This window comes from Lissotriton vulgaris, chromosome 1_1 (assembly GCF_964263255.1).
Source record: "Lissotriton vulgaris chromosome 1_1, aLisVul1.2, whole genome shotgun sequence".
NCBI lineage: Eukaryota > Metazoa > Chordata > Amphibia > Caudata > Salamandridae > Lissotriton > Lissotriton vulgaris.
This window is the reverse complement of record NC_141685.1, coordinates 148,883,995-148,903,383: the sequence shown is the minus strand read 5'-3', so window position 1 is coordinate 148,903,383 and position 19,389 is coordinate 148,883,995. Positions and strand designations below refer to the sequence as shown.

Here is a 19,389-nt window from a genome sequence, read left to right as displayed (position 1 = left end):
AGGGTAGAGAGAGGTAGAGGAGTAGAGGAGAGGTAGAGGGCTAGAAGAGAGGTAGAGGAATAGAAGAGTAGAAGAGAGGTAGAGGGGTAGAGGAGAGGTAGAGGGCTAGAAGACAGGGGTAGAAGGGTAGAAGAGAGGTAGAGTAGAGGTAGAGCGGTAGAAGAGAGGTAGAGGGGTAGAAGGATAGAAGAGGGGTAGAGGTGTAGTAGAGAGGTAGAAGAGTGGTAGAGGGATAGAAGAGAGGTAGAGGGGTAGAAGAGAGGTAGAGTAAATGTAGAGGGGTAGAAGAGAGGTAGAGTAGAGGTAGAGGGGTAGAAAAGGTAGAGGGGGGGTAGAGGGGTAATAGAGGGATAGTAGGTTAGAGGGGTAGTAGGGTAGAGGGGTAGTAGAGGGGTACAAGAGGTGTAGAAGAGGGATATTAGAGGGGTAGAGGGGTAGTAGAGGGGTAGAAGCGGGTTAGAGGGTAGAAGAGGGTTAGAGGGGTAGAAGAGAGGTAGAGGGGTAGAAGAGAGGTAGAGTAGAGGTAGAAGGGTAGAGAGAGGTAGAGGAGTAGAGGAGAGGTAGAGGGCTAGAAGAGAGGTAGAGGGATAGAAGAGTAGAAGAGAGGTAGAGGGGTAGAGGAGAGGTAGAGGGCTAGAAGACAGCTAGAGGGATAGAAGAGAGGTAGAGGGGTAGAAGAGAGCTAGAGGGGTAGAAGAGAGGTAGAGAGGTAGAGGAGAGGTAGCGGGATAGAAGAGAGGTAGAGGGATGAAGAGAGGTAGAGCGGTAGAAGAGAAGTAGAGGGGTAGAAGAGAGGCAGAGGGGTAGAAGAGAGGTAGAGTAGAGGTAGTGGGGTTGAGTAGAGGTAGAGGGGTAGAAGAGAGGTAGGGATATATAGGCAAATGAAAAGGAATCTATCAACTTCAGGAATGTGACAGAAAGCTCTCGTATTTTGAAAGCTGATGACCCATGAGTTGAGAGGAAAGCCAAATAGCTCCTCTGCTCGTGAGAGCGCGCCCGAGCGCGTAACCGCAAGCTCTAGGCCACAGTGGTAGAATTTTTTGAAGCCCACTTACTAAAAGTCTCACCAGTGCAGGGCATGCGCTGGCTCAGGTGAGACCTAAAAAGGTTGCTTTCTGACCCAAGCACTACCTTTTTGCCAAATTTGGGGTAATTCCGTTCTGTAGTTTCGGCTGTAGCCTTGCACAAATTTTCCTATGGGAAATTGATTTTTTTACTCTTATTTTTTTATTTTCTCAAAAACTACTGAACGGATTCACACCATTTAAAAAAAGGTCGCGTTCTGAACCAAGCTCTACCTTTTTGCCAAATTTCGGGTAATTCCGTTCAGCAGTTCAGGCTGTAGCCTGTCGCAAAATTTCCTATGGAAATGAACATGGAGAAAACACATTTTGGGACCCCGCTTTTTTCTCGGCCCCTGCTTGACGAATCTCCTCCAAACTTTCAGTATAGGAGCTGACCTGGATAGACATCTTTTTGGGAAAATTTCAGGAAGATTCGACAAACGACGCCAAAGTTATTTGCAAATCAAAAAATGTTTTGCCTGTGGAAACTAGGTTCTAACTATAACATACCTACATATATATATATTCACGCTCCGGTTCCAATGAAGAAACACTGCACACGCAGGAGCCCCTTTCAAAGCTTCTTTATTGCAAGGACGCGTTTCGGCGAAGATTCCTTCCTCAGCTTGCTTAAAGAAAACGCCCTCTAACCAGTTAATGTATATTACCAAGTAGGTTGATGTGCATTGGTTGTGGTGGCTCGACATGGAAGCGTGGACATGCTGCATGACCTTTTGAAGAAGTGGCATGGGAAGCAAATGATAGAATTGGAGGAATATTTGTTTTTAAAAACTATGCATCCCACCTTACCAACGTTCTATCACCTCCCCAAGGTCCATAAGAACATTAACAACCCACCTGGAAGACCGATCATTTCGTCTATAGGGGGCTTAACTGAGAACTTGTCCAAATTTCTAGACCACTACTTGTTCGAATTTGTGCTCTCTCTGAAGTCATATATAAGGGACACATCCGACTTCATTGAAAAAATTGAGACCCTACAATGGCATCCCACCTATGTACTCTTGACATTAGACATCACGAGTCTTTATACGTGTATCGAACACGAGAAGGGCCTATATGCTGTGAAATATTTCTTGGATAAGAAACCATTGAAATTTGCTATGCACAACAAAATGCTGCTGGAGTTGATCCAATTTTGTTTATATTATAACATCTTTTTATTTCAGGATCAAATATATAAACAACTGTCTGGTACAGCGATGGGCTCCTGCTCCGCCCCCAGTTATGCGAACTTGTTCGTAGACTGGTGGGAGGAGCAGGTAGCCTGGGCCCCGGAACATGAAACATTTAACAACAAGGTGGTTGCCTGGTATAGGTATATCGACGACCTATTCCTAATCTGGGATGGGTCGGTAGAAGAGGCAAAACAGTACATTCAATTATTGAACAACAATGATTGTAATCTGAGATTTACGGGGGATATCAGTCAAGAGCAGGTCAACTACTTAGACCTCCAAGTTACCGTGAGAGACGATAAGATATGTACCTCACTGTACCGCAAGCCAACTGCGGGAAACAGCGTGTTGCACGCTACTAGTAGTCCCCCCAAAAAACTCATTAACAGCATTCCTTACAGAGAACTACTCAGGTTAAGACGTAACTGTACTTCGGAGAAAGACTTTGAACAGGCAGCTAGGGAAAGTATGGACAGATTCTCTGAGAGAGCATATAAACGTAACCTCTTGAACAATGCCCTCAATAGAGTAAGAAAACTTCCGAGACACTCTCTCTTTGAGAAATAATCACGTTAAAATATTGATGGTCAATTCCGCATGATTACTCCCTACTCGACCAACTCATGGAAACTGAGATCTATAATGCAAAAACATTGGCATATTCTAAAGACTGACCACATTATTGGTCCAGATATGCCAACTGTTCCACTAATTACCTTTAGCAAGGCCAGAAGCTTGCGTGACTACATGGTTCAGAGCCACCTAAACCCCACACGCAAGAATCAGGGCACATTGAATGATGCAAAGGGCTTCTTCCCTTGCGGGAGATGTAAGGCCTGCGCATCTAGTAAACGAACATTATCATTCGAGGTGAGAGGCTGTAAGGGTGGAAAGAGGATAAATAAATTTATGTCATGCCACACAGACTATGCGATTTACTGTTTGATGTGTCCTTGCCAAATGAGATATATTGGCAGCACAATCAATCCGGTAAAACTAAGAGTGCTTGAGCACATGCGAGCGATCGCAAATAGGGATTTCTCTTATCCGGTTGCTCGGCATTTTGCCATAAAGCACAATAGCAACAGGGACCTGTTGAGGTTTTTCTGTGTGGACTGTATATCCGAAAATCCACGAGGAGGCAACAAGTTACAGATGCTCAGGAGATTAGAATCCCGATATATTATAGACCTGGAGACTAAGGCCCCTGGAGGGCTGAATATGGGGGAAGAATTATCATCTCACCTGGGCTGAACGATATTTGTGGGTTTCCGTGTAATTGTACTTGCATGACCTTTGTATTTTTGGATTCAGCTATTTTGAACTTTATTTAACTGAATCTGGAGAAATAATTTACTGGATGAGGGGATTTGAAATTGTCTGGATGGGTGTTTGGAGCTAGCCTTAATGATGTGATTATGTGAAGGTCCATGGATATGATGTATTCTTTGGTAACTAGCAGCCTCATTGGCTGCAATCGCCGATCCAGGGCAAGATCACGACGAGTAGACCGTTTGGTCTTCAAGTTGATATGCACAATCTTCTGTGCTTTAAATTAAAGGAATTTCCCCCATAAAATTGTGGAGTACCAGATGCACCATATCCATGCTCACAAAACAATTGCGAACATTTTCCATCAAGGTAAATGCAGGCTGATGTAATATCAACATCCACACTGGTACATTACACATTACAAGATGGCGCTGACAAAAATACTCACGTCAGTCCTATGTTTATGTTTATGTCCGTTACCAATGAAAAAATGTGATATAATGTTGGCGCTTCACGCGTTTTCATGTAAACACTGACGAAGGGAGTTTCTCCCGAAACGCGTCTGTTTGGACTAATAAATCCTTGCGGCTGAGTACCAGGAACCCCGAGAGTGCTGTATCTTTTTCCAAACCCGGCTGGGATTATTCTTGGGAAAGCTGAGCAATCATATTCATATATATATATATATATTTATATATATTTATATATATATATATATATATATATATATATATATATATATATATATATATTACCTACTGGTAGTCGCCAGTAGGTAGTTATAGTTAGGTCCTATTTTCCATAGGAAATCCACAACATTCTATTTAGAATAACTGTGGCGCCGGTTGACGAATCTTCGTGAATTGTTTTAACTTGGTGGGGTGCTCCGGTTCGCCCCTATCCTGAAAGTCTTGGGGTGATTCGTGAAGCGGGGGCTGAGAAAAATGGGGGTCCCAAAACGTGTTTTCTCCATGCACAGAGGAGTTTCTTTGTTACCTGCCCTTTGACCGCTGCGGGCTGTGGAGCGCTGACCGACGGTTCGTTGGAGGCATCACTTGGTGTTTGGTTGGTCCCTGCACTACATGGGTCCCTGCGGTGAACTACAGTATCCAGCATGCATCAGGGGAGCAGGCACAGCGCAAGGAGATTCACACACCTGTGAGGCATAGAAGGGGCGTAACCACGTGACTTGGGAGTGGTCACAGCAAGATAAAACTTTACAGCAGCAAAGAGCCCCTCAAAGGAGAACAAACTGAAACAGGCACTGAAGAGTCCATTCTAAGGACGAAACGAGTCTGCCAAGCGTTTCAGCAATTTCCATTCAATGCTTGCGCAACTTCATTCAAATAAAGCACCTTTTCCAGTCCCCCGGAGCATGGTCACACTCTTTTCCAAGGCTTGGGAGAGAGATTGGTGTGTACATATATACATATATATATATAGTATTTCGTCCATGTCTATGACAAAAAGTTACCACGTGATTCACAATTTTGAAAGCACTGTCACTTTAAATAGCCTTCATGACTAAATGTAATTGTCGAGCGAACAAGCGGCGTTCGCGCCGCGAAACGCGTCTCTGACATCTGGCTAAAATAAAGAGATAAGCACCAAGAGAATATTGGGTCCGTGTCCTGTTTGGTTCCTGCGCGTGAATCAAGACGTGGTATCTAATTCAGGATTTGTTATATATATATATATATATATATATATATATATATATATATATATATATATATATTACCTACTGGCAGTCGCCAGTAGGTAGTTATAGTTAGGTCCTATTTTCCATTGGAAATCCACAACATTCTATTTGGAATAACTGTGGCGCCGGTTGACGAATCTTCGTGAAATTTTTAAACTTGGTGGGGCGCTCCGGTTCGCTCCTATCCTGAAAGTCTTGGGGTGATTCGTGAAGCGGGGGCTGAGAAAAATGGGGGGTCCCAAAACGTGTTTTCTCCATGCAATTTTCCATAGGTACCGTTCATCGCGGCTACAGCCCGAACGGCTGAACGGAATTACACCAAATTTGGCAAAGTTGTAGTCCTTGGTTCAGACTCGTGCCTTTTGCTTATATGGTGTAAATCTGTACAGTAGTTTCTGAGAAAATTACAATTAAAAGTACATATATATCTATGGCCTCAGTGGATCCGTGCATCTGTAAATTGAGAGTTTTACGCTGGGTGCATGGATCCGCCGTAAAAAAAACATAAAAACGAAGCGCGGGGTCCTGTGCTTGTTTAAAAATGAGCTACGTGGGAAGGAGAAATCCCGGGGTCTAAAATATTGCATTTGAAGCGGGGGCGGAGAAAAAAGTAGGGTCCCATAACACGTTTTCCTATGCTCATGACACTCAGCTCATCCTCTCTCTCACCAAGGACACTACACAATCAGACAACAGTACATCTACTTCACCAGTTGGGTTTTACAATAATTGCACACAAATCTCACCTGTATCCGGCACAAGTACAATCTTATCTGGGAGCCTCCATCAACACTCTCAAAGCTCTAGCCACTCCCAATATAGCCAGGATTCACAATATCCAGGCCACACTATAACAATTTCAACCCAACCAATCATTACCAGCCAAAGTCTTCATGCATCTGCCGGGAATGATGGCATCCTGCGTTGCAATCGTACCTCATGCAAGGCTTCATATGAGTCCTCTACCACAATGTCTAGTGAGTCAGTGGAATCAATCACAGGGGGCCAGATGTACGATGTTATTTTGCATGCGCAAACGGGTTTGCAAACCCATTTGCACATGCAAAATCGCTGTTGGCCATGTAAAATTCCAAAATAGCGAGTTCATTCGCTATTTAGGAAGTGAGAGTCTCAATTAGAAAGGTGCATTCCCTTCTTAATTGCGTTCGAAATGCTATGTGTGAATGTTTTGTGACCACAATTGCGGTCGCAAAACACTCGCAAATTACCACCCTCTTCAAGAGGGTGGGAATGCAGTCACAATTTCGAAGGGGGCCCAAGGGGACTCCTTCCACTTTGTGACTGTGTCTAAAAATATTTTTTACGGGCCGGCAGTGGTCCCAGGGACCACTGCCTGCCCTTAAAGAATGAAACTATGAAACTAAAACGTAAAAACAATTTTTTTTAATGCATCCCGTTTTCCTTTAAGAAAAACGTCAGCATTAAAAAAAAAAAGCTACTTTATTAAAAAGCAGTCCCAGACATGGTGGTCTGCTGAGCCCAGCAGTCCACCATCCCTGGTAGGGCTGGCATTCCCAATGGGCTCGTAAATTGCGAGAGGCTCATTAATATTAATGAGCCTCGCAATTTGCGAGCCCATTGGGAATTGCAAATCAGTGTAATAACAACTACTGTACATTTCATTTAGCGCCTCGCAATTTGTGACTCACAATGAGTCGCAAATTGTGAGGCGCAAAATGAAAGGGTTGTATATATGGCCCAGGGTCAATTAACCGATCTAGTGTTGGTAGACCGCCACAACCATCGCTCGCTGCAGTGGTGGAACCCTCGAAACTTAGCAAAAGGGCAGCCTTTCATAGACCCGATTCCACAGATACATCGTTAACCGGTTGGGGTGCCCATCTTCTACATTACAAAGTCCAGGGGCCGCGGTCGGACAAGCACAAACGTCTCCACATCAACTACCTGAAACTTCTAGCAGTGTTCCTTAGCTTTTCTCACCCAACTTGTAGGCAAGACTGTCTTAGTTCACACTGACAACATGACAGCAATGTACTACCTACAGAAACAGAGAGGGACTCACTCTTTCCAGCTGTCGTGCCTTGCACAAAGCATTTGGGTTTAGGGGATTCACCAGAAAATCTATCTCCTAGCAGAACACCTCCCAGGGGTAGGCCTTCAGATTGCAGCCCTGCTTAGCAGACACAGGCAGCAAGTACACAAGTAGGAACTTCATCCCCAAGTTCTTCTTCCCTACTTTCAAAAATGGGCTTTTCTACAGATAGATCTGTTTGCAACAGTACACAACGCAAAATTCCCAAACTTTGCATCTAGGTTCCCACAACCAGCATCCAAAGGCAATGCCCAATGGATGATTTGGTCAGTTATATTTGCTTACGCTTTTCCGCCTTTCCTGCTAATTCCATTACTTGTTCGTAAACTCAGACAAACGTCCCTCACACTGATCTTAATAGCCCCCACATGGGCTTGCAACCTTGGTACACCACCCTGTTAGAACTCTCAGTGGTTCCACATCAAAAGCTACATCTCACACCTTGTCTCCTCATTCAGATCCATGGGGAAGTCGGACATCCAATTCCCAGAGAACTCAACCTAGCGATTTGTCTCCTGAAGTCATAGAGTTTGGTTATTTACAACTACCACCAGACTGTATGAATATTTTCAAGGAAGCTAGAAAGCCTACTACTAGAGCATGTTATGAGGCAAATGGAAACTTTTTGTTGCCTTTTGTAACAACAACAATATCCATCATCTTGATGCATTTGTGCAGAACATCATTTGTTATCTGTTGCATTTACAGCAATGTGGATTCACTTACACATCCATTTGTTTACACCTGGGAGTCGTAGCTGCACACTTGCAAAATAGACAACCCCTATCTCTCTTCAGAGTACCAGTGATTATAGTCTTCATGGAAGGATTAAAAAGGGTTATACCGCCAAGTATTCCCCCTGCTCCAGAGTGGAACTTAAACCGTCCTTACAAGGCTAATGGGCCCGCCTTTTGAACCAATGCACAAGTGTCCGTAGAGTTGAAGAACTTCAGGCATTACCTATACAAGAGCCTTTCTTTTAACTTCACTAAGATAGAGTAGTTCTATGTACCAATCCTAAATTTCTCCTTGAAGTAGTTTCTGCTTAGGGGTAATTCATGTGCGATATCAAATTAAAATAACATAACATTATAATTTTCATTATTTATTGAACCGTCGTAATTCTGGTATAGAATTTATGTGCTGCAATGATAATAGAATCAGATAAAAGTAATTAGCAGTATAAGCATATTGAACAAAATAAATAGTTCCACCATCTTTCTAAAACAATGTACATATGCAAGCATAGAACAACTATGTATGCGTTTTCCTACTATGCTTTCCCGTGTGTGTGTGTCTGTTGGTCTCTGTGTTTCTTTCTCCCATTCCCTGTAGGGAGAGTATGTAGCTCCCCGTTGTAGAAGAGTCGGTCAAGAGGGAACACACTGCATTGAATAATTTCTTGTATGCACTTTTTATTAGTATTATAGGAAATCACAATGATTGATTGTCTCTGTTATATTCTTCTTTCTCACAGGGTCTTCCACTTCAGTCCCTTAGGTGAGCCTCGGCCGCCGTCGTCCCTCGGACAGAAGGAAAAGACTCAGGTAAGTGTTTTTGCTTTAGGGTTTAATCAAGGGAGGATTTGAGGGATAAATAATAGCTATGCATAAATGTCAAGGGAGGGGGTAGAGGTTGGAGCAACCAAAGGAAAAATAGTAGCCGATGATTTCTGCGCTTGTCTTTCTTTTCTGTCTCACTTATTTCCTTTTCCATGGGTCCCTTTCAACCCTCAGCCTCCCCTCCCGTCCCTCTCTGACTCAGCCCCTTTCCAAAAGCCCCGTAGACGCCCACGCACCTTGAAGAGTCATGTCACTCCGGGGCCATGGTGTGGTGACTCCACGTCTTTCAGTGAGGTCTGGTCTTCTGTTTCGGCTTTCCCTCCTCTGCCAGGTTCGGGTTTTACGCTCACCGACAAACTGTGACCTCCTCTGGGCTCCAGTTCTCTCTCTCAGAAGGCTGTTAGGCCTTCTCTGTCTTTCCGGTCTTCCCTCGTTGGTTTCTCCGCCTCGCGTTCCTGTGCTGCGTGCAGCTGGATCAACTACTGACCAACCTGACGCGCTCTCCACCCGCCTTCTTTAAGCGTGTATCCTCTGATGTCCGTCCTCAGCTGTGGCTTAAAGGGGCCGCCTGCCGATTCCCCTCTCTCCACTTCTTGATGACAGCAAAGCAGACAACTGGTAAAAGGGGACTGTGAATATAGGAGGGGAGAAATATACGAAGGGATGGCATGGCACTCCTTATCCTCTATCCCATCGTCTACCACAAGGGCTACCTGACACACCCCACCCCCAGACGTTTCCTGTTCGGGGAAATGAGGAATGCGTGAAAGAAAGTCAGCAACTTGGTATGCAGAGTATAAGAGATGACAATGCTAAAACTAGTGCCCATCCTGGAATAAAAGAAGACATACCTAAAAATAGCTTATCCTAAAAACCCACCTTCTAAAAACAAGATACCAAACAACAGGAAAAACTTAGGAGCTTCAGGTGATGTCCCTAGTGTCTGATTACTGGTGTTTGTTTAGGTTTACAGGAGTCCAGAGGTTACATAGCAAACCTTGTCTATGCATGCTGTGTATTTTTCATTCATTATTGTAGTATTTATGAAATCCACTCATCGCGTGCCAGAAGGGAGATGTATTTGGCTACAGTTGTTTATATAGCGCCAGATTAGATCAGGTCTGCGTCTCCTGCTCCCCAGCTTGTTCCCGTAAAAGTGCATCAATGTCTCCTTCCCTTGGAAGCAAATCCACCTGTATTCCAGTTTAAGCATATTTATTCTCATAGAATCACTTTCAAAATCCACTGTTCCTCAAGTAAATTCAAATTCAGTCTGCCCAATTGATTTTGGGGGTTCTCCCTTCATCAGGGTGAGCATGTGAGGAATCTATATTATATGTAGTATGCGGAAAATAGTGACATAAGAATAAACTTGCAATGCAATCTAATTCTACAGATACATACATTATTAGTTTACAATATGTCCTGGTAGAGCCTAACCGCATGTCTGCGTTTGTGTTATACCAGGGACTCCACCTTTTCGATAGTGAGAGCTACTCTGATCGAGGAGAATCATCCTGATCTACTGCCTTTATCACGTGGCTTAGCTAAGGGTAGATGAATGCCAAGCAACTTAATTGCTGCCCTAGAGCGCCCAGTCCTGCTGCAGTGAGTACATAGCATTTGTAGCACTGGGTTAGGAAATGTTTACCTGTAGGGCCCTAAGACTTTGTTGCACTGTTAGGTTTACCTGCGGAACCCCAAGCATTTATGGTACAGGTAGGGACTGTGTCTGTGGGGTCCCCAGGGACGCGTTATGTTAATTTTATTCTTATTAACGACTCACATCTGAGCAGTGAGTGTTTCACTGAGGGTTGTGGCCTCTTTTTCCTGCAATACATGAGATGGCATTGTTCTCTCTAAGTGAGTGTGAAGACAGAATAGTTTTATTATCTGGTGAGTTGCCCTACTGTTCATTGGCTCCTGTTCAGATCCTGGCCCTGCTTTAACAATTCAAGATTAATGTTCAGTAGTGGCAGTGGCAGTATAAGGACTATAAGCAAGACCTGATGTAGAGGAAATATGTCTCAATGTAGGAAAGGGCCTGTTTTGGACATGGTTAGCCTTCACTTTTTACCTGGAAAATGATATAGTTTTGACTGGAAGTGCACAGGGTCCCTGCCAACCAGGTCCCCTGAGCTGATCTCCTTCCCTGAAGTGTACCAGTCATTTCCACGATTGTCACCCCATTAGATCACATATAAGTCCCCAGTAAAAGATGCCTCTTGTACCAAGGGCCTTGTTGTTGAAGAGGGTCTCTAATGGCTGCAGCACAAATTATGCCACCCTAAGGGACCCCCCAACAAGCTCATACATACATACATACATACTGCCACTGCAGCTGCGTGTCTTGGTGCAGACAAAAATGAAGAGTCGACATGCCACACATCCCTGTATGCGATGCCCATAGGGACTGTCTGAGATATAGGTAAGACACCCCTCTAGCAGGCCTTTTAGTGCCTGCTGCTTTAGGGATATCTCCTGTGAGGGCATATCTGCATGAGCAGATATGCCCCTGCAATATCCTTTCGATTCCGGGATATTGCAAGTGACCAGGGAAGCTCTATAGTAAGTACATTGGCTTCACACTTGTCATTACGAGTTCCACAGCTCCATGAAGGTTTCACTGAAATATGGGATATTTTCTACCAAACATCTCAGCATAATAAACCTGTGCCGATTGCAGTGTCCGATTTATTAAAAATTGCACACAGAGTGCCCCTTAGAGGGGTCCCCCAAGATCTACCAATCCTTAGTGTGATCATCGACTGACCTGAGCCAGCCTTCTACCACCAGACAGTGTTCTGTCCTCATGGGGAGAATGCCTGTGCACTTTGAGGTCGAGAACAATCCCTTTCCTGGGTGGAGGTGTTCACTCCTCCCCTGGTCAGGAAGAGCTATCTGTGGCAGGGATTTTCAAAGGACTTGCCGCCTTTGTAATGCGACCCCAGACTCTCCTGTTAGAGGGAGCAAACGATCTTCCTGTCCTCACCTCCTTTTTGGCGCGAAGTCCCTTCTGCCAACTCCACCCCTCAGGTGCTGGAGGCGAGGTGAAGTACACTTTGTAGTGCCTACCATCTTGAAGATGGTGGGACTTATCCAATCAGGGCTAGAACTATGTCCCCATTCCCACAGGAGGTGGGCATGATAAGAAGGTGTAGACACCCCTGGAAAGTGGCCCATTGGCCACTACCTTTTACTCCCTTGTAACACCCTTAAATCAAGATTTTAGGTGGCATCCTCAGAACCTGAATTTCAATTCCTGGTGACCTAAGAAGAGCCGGGCACTGCAGCCTTCTCTGTTGGTGAGGCTCTGTAGAGAACTACGGGCATGGTCCCAGCCCTACTGGCCTGTCTGCATCCCTGGATGAACCTGAATCAAACGTCAACTCGTCTTGCAGCCCAGCGACCTCCAGAACCTTGGGAGGATTGCCTGCCTTCGATAAAGACCAAGGTCTCCAGAGAACAGCAGACCTATTCACAAAGCAACCCTCTTCAAAGTAAAGACTCTGTGACCTGAAGAACTGCGCAGCCTGCCCCCCTGGTTTTACCTCTGCACCCAATGCCACCAGCCCGAGTCCAAGTGGCCCACCTGTTCAGCAAGGTTCTCCTGCTCTCAAGAGCCCAACTCCACCATGAGCTGACCTCTCCTGGACTCCTAGAAGTTGCCTGCAGCTTCTGCAAGAAGACCCCTCAACCGCGATGTGCACTGGTTAGCCATTTCTGACACCAAAAGGCACCCCTTCACCCATCCATCCTGGGCCTTGCTGAAGAGGACAAAAGGTGTTCCTACGTTCCTGAGCATCATAATTTACCTCAATGGCTTTTGGTTTCCTTCGATCGGCCTTATGGCTGGAGCCTGCAGCCTTTTTCAGATTTTCCATTGCTTTTCATTGGGCACCCGATGCTGTGTTGGCACCCTGCATCCAGCCGCCCCTGTGCCGCTGGTGTTGTAGTGTTGGTGCTGTCTTGGCCCCTGCTCAGTTTTAGCCTCAGCCCCGAAAACTGTTCCTCCAAGCCGCTGCTTCTTACCTGTAAGCACCCTCTGTCCGATTTCCCCAGTTCCCTTTAATTTGTATTCAGTGACTGACCTTGAACTTTCACCATGTACCCTCCCACCCCTTTGTCGCTTGTGGTGCACTGTTGGTGCTGAACTGAACCTTGCCCTGTACTGACCTTAACTTCCGAAGACTGTCTTGTAAGTCAATGTTGCGTATACATATGTTTAATGTTTTTTTCCTCCCATTGCTTAACATTGCAAAGTCTGAAAATTGCAGTGTCCACCTTTTATATTGAAAATTATGTATATTATTATTTATATTGCGAAATGTATTTACCTAAGACAAAGTTCTGTGGTTCTGCAAAATAAATCCAACCAAGTGTCATTTTTATGAATTGGTCTCAGATTTAATCATTGAGTGTGTGTCTCTTTTATTGCCACGGTGTGTACAACAAATGCTTACGACTACCCTCGGATAAGCCTAACTGCTCTTTCACACTACCACAAAAGAGAGCATTAGTATTATCTACTTGAGCCTCTGTAAAGCCTTTGGGGATCCACTGGACTCTCTGCTCACTCTACCTCTTTTTGGTATAGTATATAGAGAGCCAGCTTCCTACACAGGTGGCGCAGCGGGAGGGTACACGACACACTCTACCTCTTTTTGGTATACTATATAGAGAGCCAGCTTCCTACACTGGTGGCGCAGCGGGAGGGTACACGACACACTCTACCTCTTTTTGGTATAGTATATAGAGAGCCAGCTTCCTACACTGGTGGCGCAGCCGTAGGGTACACGACACACTCTACCTCTTTTTGGTATAGTGTATAGAGAGCCAGCTTCCTACACTGGTGGCGCAGCCATAGGGTACACGACACACTCTACCTCTTTTTGGTGTAGTATATATAGAGCCAGCTTCCTACACTGGTGGCGCAGCGGGAGGGTACACGACACACTCTACCTCTTTTTGGTATAGTACATAGAGAGCCAGCTTCCTACACTGGTGGCGCAGCGGTAGGGTACACGGCACACTCTACCTCTTTTTGGTATAGTATATAGAGAGCCAGCTTCCTACACTGGTGGCGCAGCGGGAGGGTACACGACACACTCTACCTCTTTTTGGTATAGTACATAGAGAGCCAGCTTCCTACACTGGTGGCGCAGCGGTAGGGTACACGGCACACTCTACCTCTTTTTGGTATAGTATATAGAGAGCCAGCTTCCTACACTGGTGGCGCAGCGGTGGGGTACATGACACACACTACCTCTTTTTGGTATAGTATATAGAGAGCCAGCTTCCTGCACTGGTGGCGCAGCGGTAGGGTACACGACACACTCTACCTCTTTTTGGTATAGTATATAGAGAGCCAGCTTCCTACACTGGTGGCGCAGCGGGAGGGTACACGGCACACTCTATCTCTTTTTGGTATAGTATATAGAGAGCCAGCTTCCTACACTGGTGGCGCAGCGGTAGGGTACACGACTTTGCATTTGCTGGACCACCCTGACAATAAGTGACAAGATTCAATCCACAAATTGCCTTTCATTAAATTGTAGTTTTCCAAGTTGACTATTTTTCCCAATTTTGAAATATGTCAGGGCCCTGGTTCGGTCCTCTTGAGTACAGCTGTTTCAAAAGTCAAACTCTTGCTGTAGTTAGGAAACCAGTATTAGGGATTTTTCCTCTCCAAATAGGTTCCCAACTTTGTAAAGACAATGAGAGCCAGAAGTAGTCACTCAGAAGAGCTGATACAGGTGGAGGGAATCGACCTCACACCTTATGCCTTTAAGTATAAAATAGCGCAGAGGCTTGGGTAAAACCTATAGGCTCAGGACTGGGTCAAACCCTACCAAAGCAAGGCTCCAGGATCTTTTGGCGGAATATGACAAAGAGCATCCAGAGGATGACTCTGATCTTACATATCAAAATACTGACAGTAGGAGTGACCGTGTGACACCCCACGACAAAGAAGCCTCTTCAGACGAAGAGCATGCTCTTTAAAGACTAGCCAGGAGGGCAGCTCTAGAAGCCCAACTCCTAGCTACAGAAGAGAGAGAAAGGAGTTTGGCCTAGGACCCATCTATGGTGGCATCACAATCATAAATAAGGAGAAAGTAGATTCATTTGACCCTAAAAACCCCAGAGGGATTGGCCCAACATTATTTGAGGGTGATGATATCACCAAGTGGTTCATTGCTTTTGAGCGGGCCTGTCTTAGCAGGCAGGTCCTCAGGAAGCTGTGGAGTGCTATCCTGTGGGAAATATTCTCAGAAAAGTGCAGTGATAGACTCCTGACACTCAGTGAGAAAGAGGCTGAATCCTATGACCTCATGAAGGGTACCCTAAGTGAGGGCTTTGGATTCAGTACGGAGTATAGCACCAGTTTCAGGGAGGCTCAAAAAACCCAGAGCCAGGCCTGGGTAGATTTTGTAGACTATTCACTGAAATCAGTAGGAGGTTGGTTAGTAGGTAAGAATGTGCATTCCTTTGAAGGGCTTTATCATTTGATAATGAAGTAGCATCTTTTAAGTAATTGTTACCAAGGGAAGCTACATCAATTCCTGGTAGACCTTGGTCCACTTTCTCCTCAAGAGTTGGGGAAGAAGGCAGACCACTGGGTCAAAACTAGGGTGACCAAGACTCCTGCTGGTTGGGGGAGACCAAAAGAAAGAGGCCAGAAAGCGACCCTAGGGAAATGGGGTAACCCGAAAAAGAAAGATTCTACTTCAGGCCCCCAAAAACCTGCCAAAGGGTGGGTACCAGGGTAAGAACTGGGATCCTAAGAAGGCTTGGTGCCATGGCTGTAGGTCACTTGGGCACTGACCTTGAGACTCTGGCTGTAAAAACAAGAAGTATACCTCTGGTCCACCTGCATCCCCGTAGCTGGACACCTTGGCCAGAAGGTGAAGTAGATTTGTAACTTCGGTCCCATCTGTCAAGCCAGTGGCACGACAGGTGGGCACCCAAAGGCCCTCTTAATCCCGCTTCCAGTTGTTGGCGTTCCATTTGAAAAGGCAATGATAGACATTGTTGGTCCCCTTGACCCCCTACAGCATCAGGGAACAGTTCTGCTGGTAGTAGATCATGCCTCCAGGTATTCTGAGGCTATTCTCCTCAGGACTACCACTGCTGCTGCAGTGGCTAGAGCCCTCATTAGCATCTTTACCAGGGTGGGCTTCCCTAAGGGGGTGGTGTCATACTGAGGTACCAACCTCATGTCTGGCTACTTGAAACACATATCGAAGGAGTGTGGTGTGAATTACCGGTTCACTACCCTCTACCACCCACAATGTAATGGCTTTTGTTTTTTAGAACTTTATATTAATTTTGTCAACATACAACCTGGCATTCAGAGTATACATAGACATATAATACCAATATAAACATCATTTGGGTGTCAGCTCAATACTTAGTTGTGTGGCATGCACCATTTCTTCGACAGCTAGTTGCCAGAAGGAGTGTATTGCATCGCAGGGCCATGGTTAATGTAAGAAATCAGCCCTCACAGTGTTGCAGCACAGGCATAAATCTGGGCAAGACACGACTATTCGATAAAGGTCTTGTGGCGTTAAGTAGGTTCTTCGTAGAAAATTATAAAGTATCAGTCGAAAATGGGCATTACTAGAAACCATGCACGTTAGTTCACAGGCCCGCTGCCAGTCTTGATCTTCCATTGGAATGTCAAAGTCTAAATTCCAGGCCTCTTGGGTCCGTGTGTAGTGTCTACTGTACAGCTTTAAGAGCAGCCCTTTGAGGGTGCGAGGGGTCGTGGCTCCTCCTCTTCCTTTCGGGGAGGTTACAACCAATACCAGCAGTACCATCCCTATCAGGACCAACCGCGTTACTACTCCTCCCGGCAACAGCAGTCGTTTCGACAGCTCCAGGCTGCCTCTTACAAGCAGTACAGAGGGAAATCCTCCTGCTGAGGTTTGTGAAATTCCCTCCAAATTCTCCCCACAGAGGTCCTCCTCCTGCCCGTCTGAAGGAACTTTTATGCCAAATCAATCTCATGTTAAAGAAAGGAGCGATCAAACTGTCCCAAATATTCAAAGGGATGCAGGCTTCTATTCAAGATTCTATTCTGGACCTTCGTTCCCTCAAAATGTTCCTCAAGAAGCAAACTTTCCAGATGTTGTCTCTTCTAGAAGTGCTTCAATTACTGTCTCAAGGGGATTACAAGCCAACGCTGGACCTTCAAGAAGCCTATTTTCATGTCCCTATTCTACCCAGGCACCGAAAATTCCTGCGCTTCAGAGCGGCTGGCAGAGATTTCCAATTCCAAGTCCTTCCATCTGGCCTTCGCTCTGCACCCGAATGTTCACTTAAGTCTTGGCACCGTTGGCAGAACATCTTGGTCTAGATGGTGTCCAAATATTTTGCTAACTCGACTACTGCCTTATAAAGGCGCAGTCGTTCGCAGTCGCAACCAGACACACTCAGTCATGCCTGTCTCTGTGTCTTTCCATCAATCTGGAGAAGTCTCAGTTCACCCCCTCTCAAGTGACGACCTTCTTGGGGGCCATCATAGACACACAGCAAACAAGGGCTTTTGTCTCAAACGAAAGACAACAGCTGATTTCCAAACTGGCAACTCTCCTGGGCACATAACATTATGTTTCTGTTCAACAGTTCAAATCGCTTCTGGGGATGCTGTCTTCCGGTATTCCCCTAATTCCCAACTGTCGCCTCAAAATGGGACCCCGACTGGAGGAACTCGACTATCAATTGCAACAAGTCTCAGGGTCCTTCGACAATGTCATCAACATCACGTCTCAGATACGAAGAGCATTGCTATGGTGGACTCTCATACCAAACATCTCAGCAGTTCGTTTGTAGTGGACACTCCAAGTTTCATCCTCACGACAGACGCCTCCCTCGAAGGGTGGGTAGCGCATCTTTAAGCCCTCGTAGTCAAGGGGAAATGGGACACCCACCTATGAACTTGGCACATAAACCTTTTTGAGTTACTGGTGATATTCCTGGCTTTGAAGTCCTCTTGCACCCTCATTCAAGGAGCTTCAGTGTTGGTCCGAAACGGACAACACAACAAGCATGCATTATGTGAACAAACAAGGGGGCACAAGATCCACTTTGCTATCCCTACAAGCTCAGTAAATTTGGGATTGGGCAATTCAACATCAGATCACTTTAACAGCAGTCCATGTTCCGGGGGTGTCCAACCTTCTAGCGGACTCCCTGAGCAGGTCGGTCTCGTCAAACCACAAGTGGGAACTTCATCAGCCGACACTGAACCGCATCTTTCAGCTTTGCGGACACCCCAATCTGGATTTATTCACGACCAACCTGAACCGCAAATGCACATTCTATGCAAGTTGGCTTCCCCACTCAGAATCGTGCAGGAATGCGTCAAAAATATATGCTCACGCTTTTCCACTGATTCCTCTAGTCGCAAGGGTACTTTGGAAAATGCGGAAAGAACCCTGCTGCATTCTTCTCATAGCCACCAGATGGCCTCGCCAGTTCTGGTTTACGGAGCTTCTCCTTCTGTCGGAGTGCAATCCAATTTGGCTGCGCCCAATTTCGAATCTTCTTACTATGAACCACGGCCTGATCTGCCATCCGGATCCAACTTCTCTGCGATTGGCAGCCTGGCGCCTGAGCACTATGAGTTTGCTAATTTGATTATTCCTCCGGACTGCAGGGAGGTCCTCACTAACGCTAGAGCACCCTCCACTAACAAAACCTACAAACGCAAGTTGAAACGCCTCTACCTTTGATGTGAAGCTTCAAATTCAAATTCTTCAGTTTAACTCAGACAGAGATGCAGTAGGTAAAATCCCTCTTAAACTTTCGCTTGAGTTTTGGCCAACATCCCCTGCTACTCCATTGGCTCCCAGTATTGTGGTACGTAATCTGGGAGTCATGGTTGATAGGAAATTGACATTAGAAAACTATGTCAACAAAACAGCTGGAAGTTGTTTTACTCTGATCAGAGCATTTTGGAAAATACTTCCGATGTTCTTTTAACAGAACAGAGTGCTGATAGTCCGGAGCACCATCCTCAGTAAGCTGCACTATTGTAATGCCCTGTTACTAGAATCCCCGCAATAGCTGATTGAGAGATTGCAGAGAGTACAGACCATGGCGCCCAAATTGGTTCTAGTGCAACCACGCCGCTCCTCCGCCTCCCGGGCACTCTCAGATTTACACTGGCTGCCAGTCTCGCAGAGGATATGATTTAAGGCACTATGTATAGTATTTAAGGCTCCACATGGTCACAGGCCTAAATCTCTGCAGGAGAAACTGACATGGTATGTCCCTCCACGAGCGCTGCGCTCCTCATCGGCTAATCTGGTGAGGGTGCCTAGAGTTAGGAAAGTCAAATCAGGAGGTAGGGCCTTCAGTGCGGCAGCGTCCCGCCTTTGGAATACTCTTCCATTTGATACAAGACAAATAGACAACATCCTGCAGTTTAGAAAAAGGTTAAAAACCCGGCTCTACCCCTGAGTATGCTCCTTGGCATCCTGCTAACTCCTTCCTGGCAGGGGACACA

At 45.7% G+C, this 19,389-nt stretch overlaps 1 protein-coding gene across 1 annotated transcript in view; it reads left to right on the top strand.

Annotated features, from left to right (window-relative positions):
* LOC147737878 (uncharacterized) overlaps positions 1-19,389 on the top strand; it is a 44,857-nt gene that overhangs the window by 12,317 nt on the left and 13,151 nt on the right. Inside the window, exon 4 of the mRNA XM_086948074.1 lies at positions 8,789-8,858. The gene's annotated coding sequence lies outside the window, so the exon portion shown is untranslated. The remainder of the gene's footprint in view (positions 1-8,788; positions 8,859-19,389) is intronic.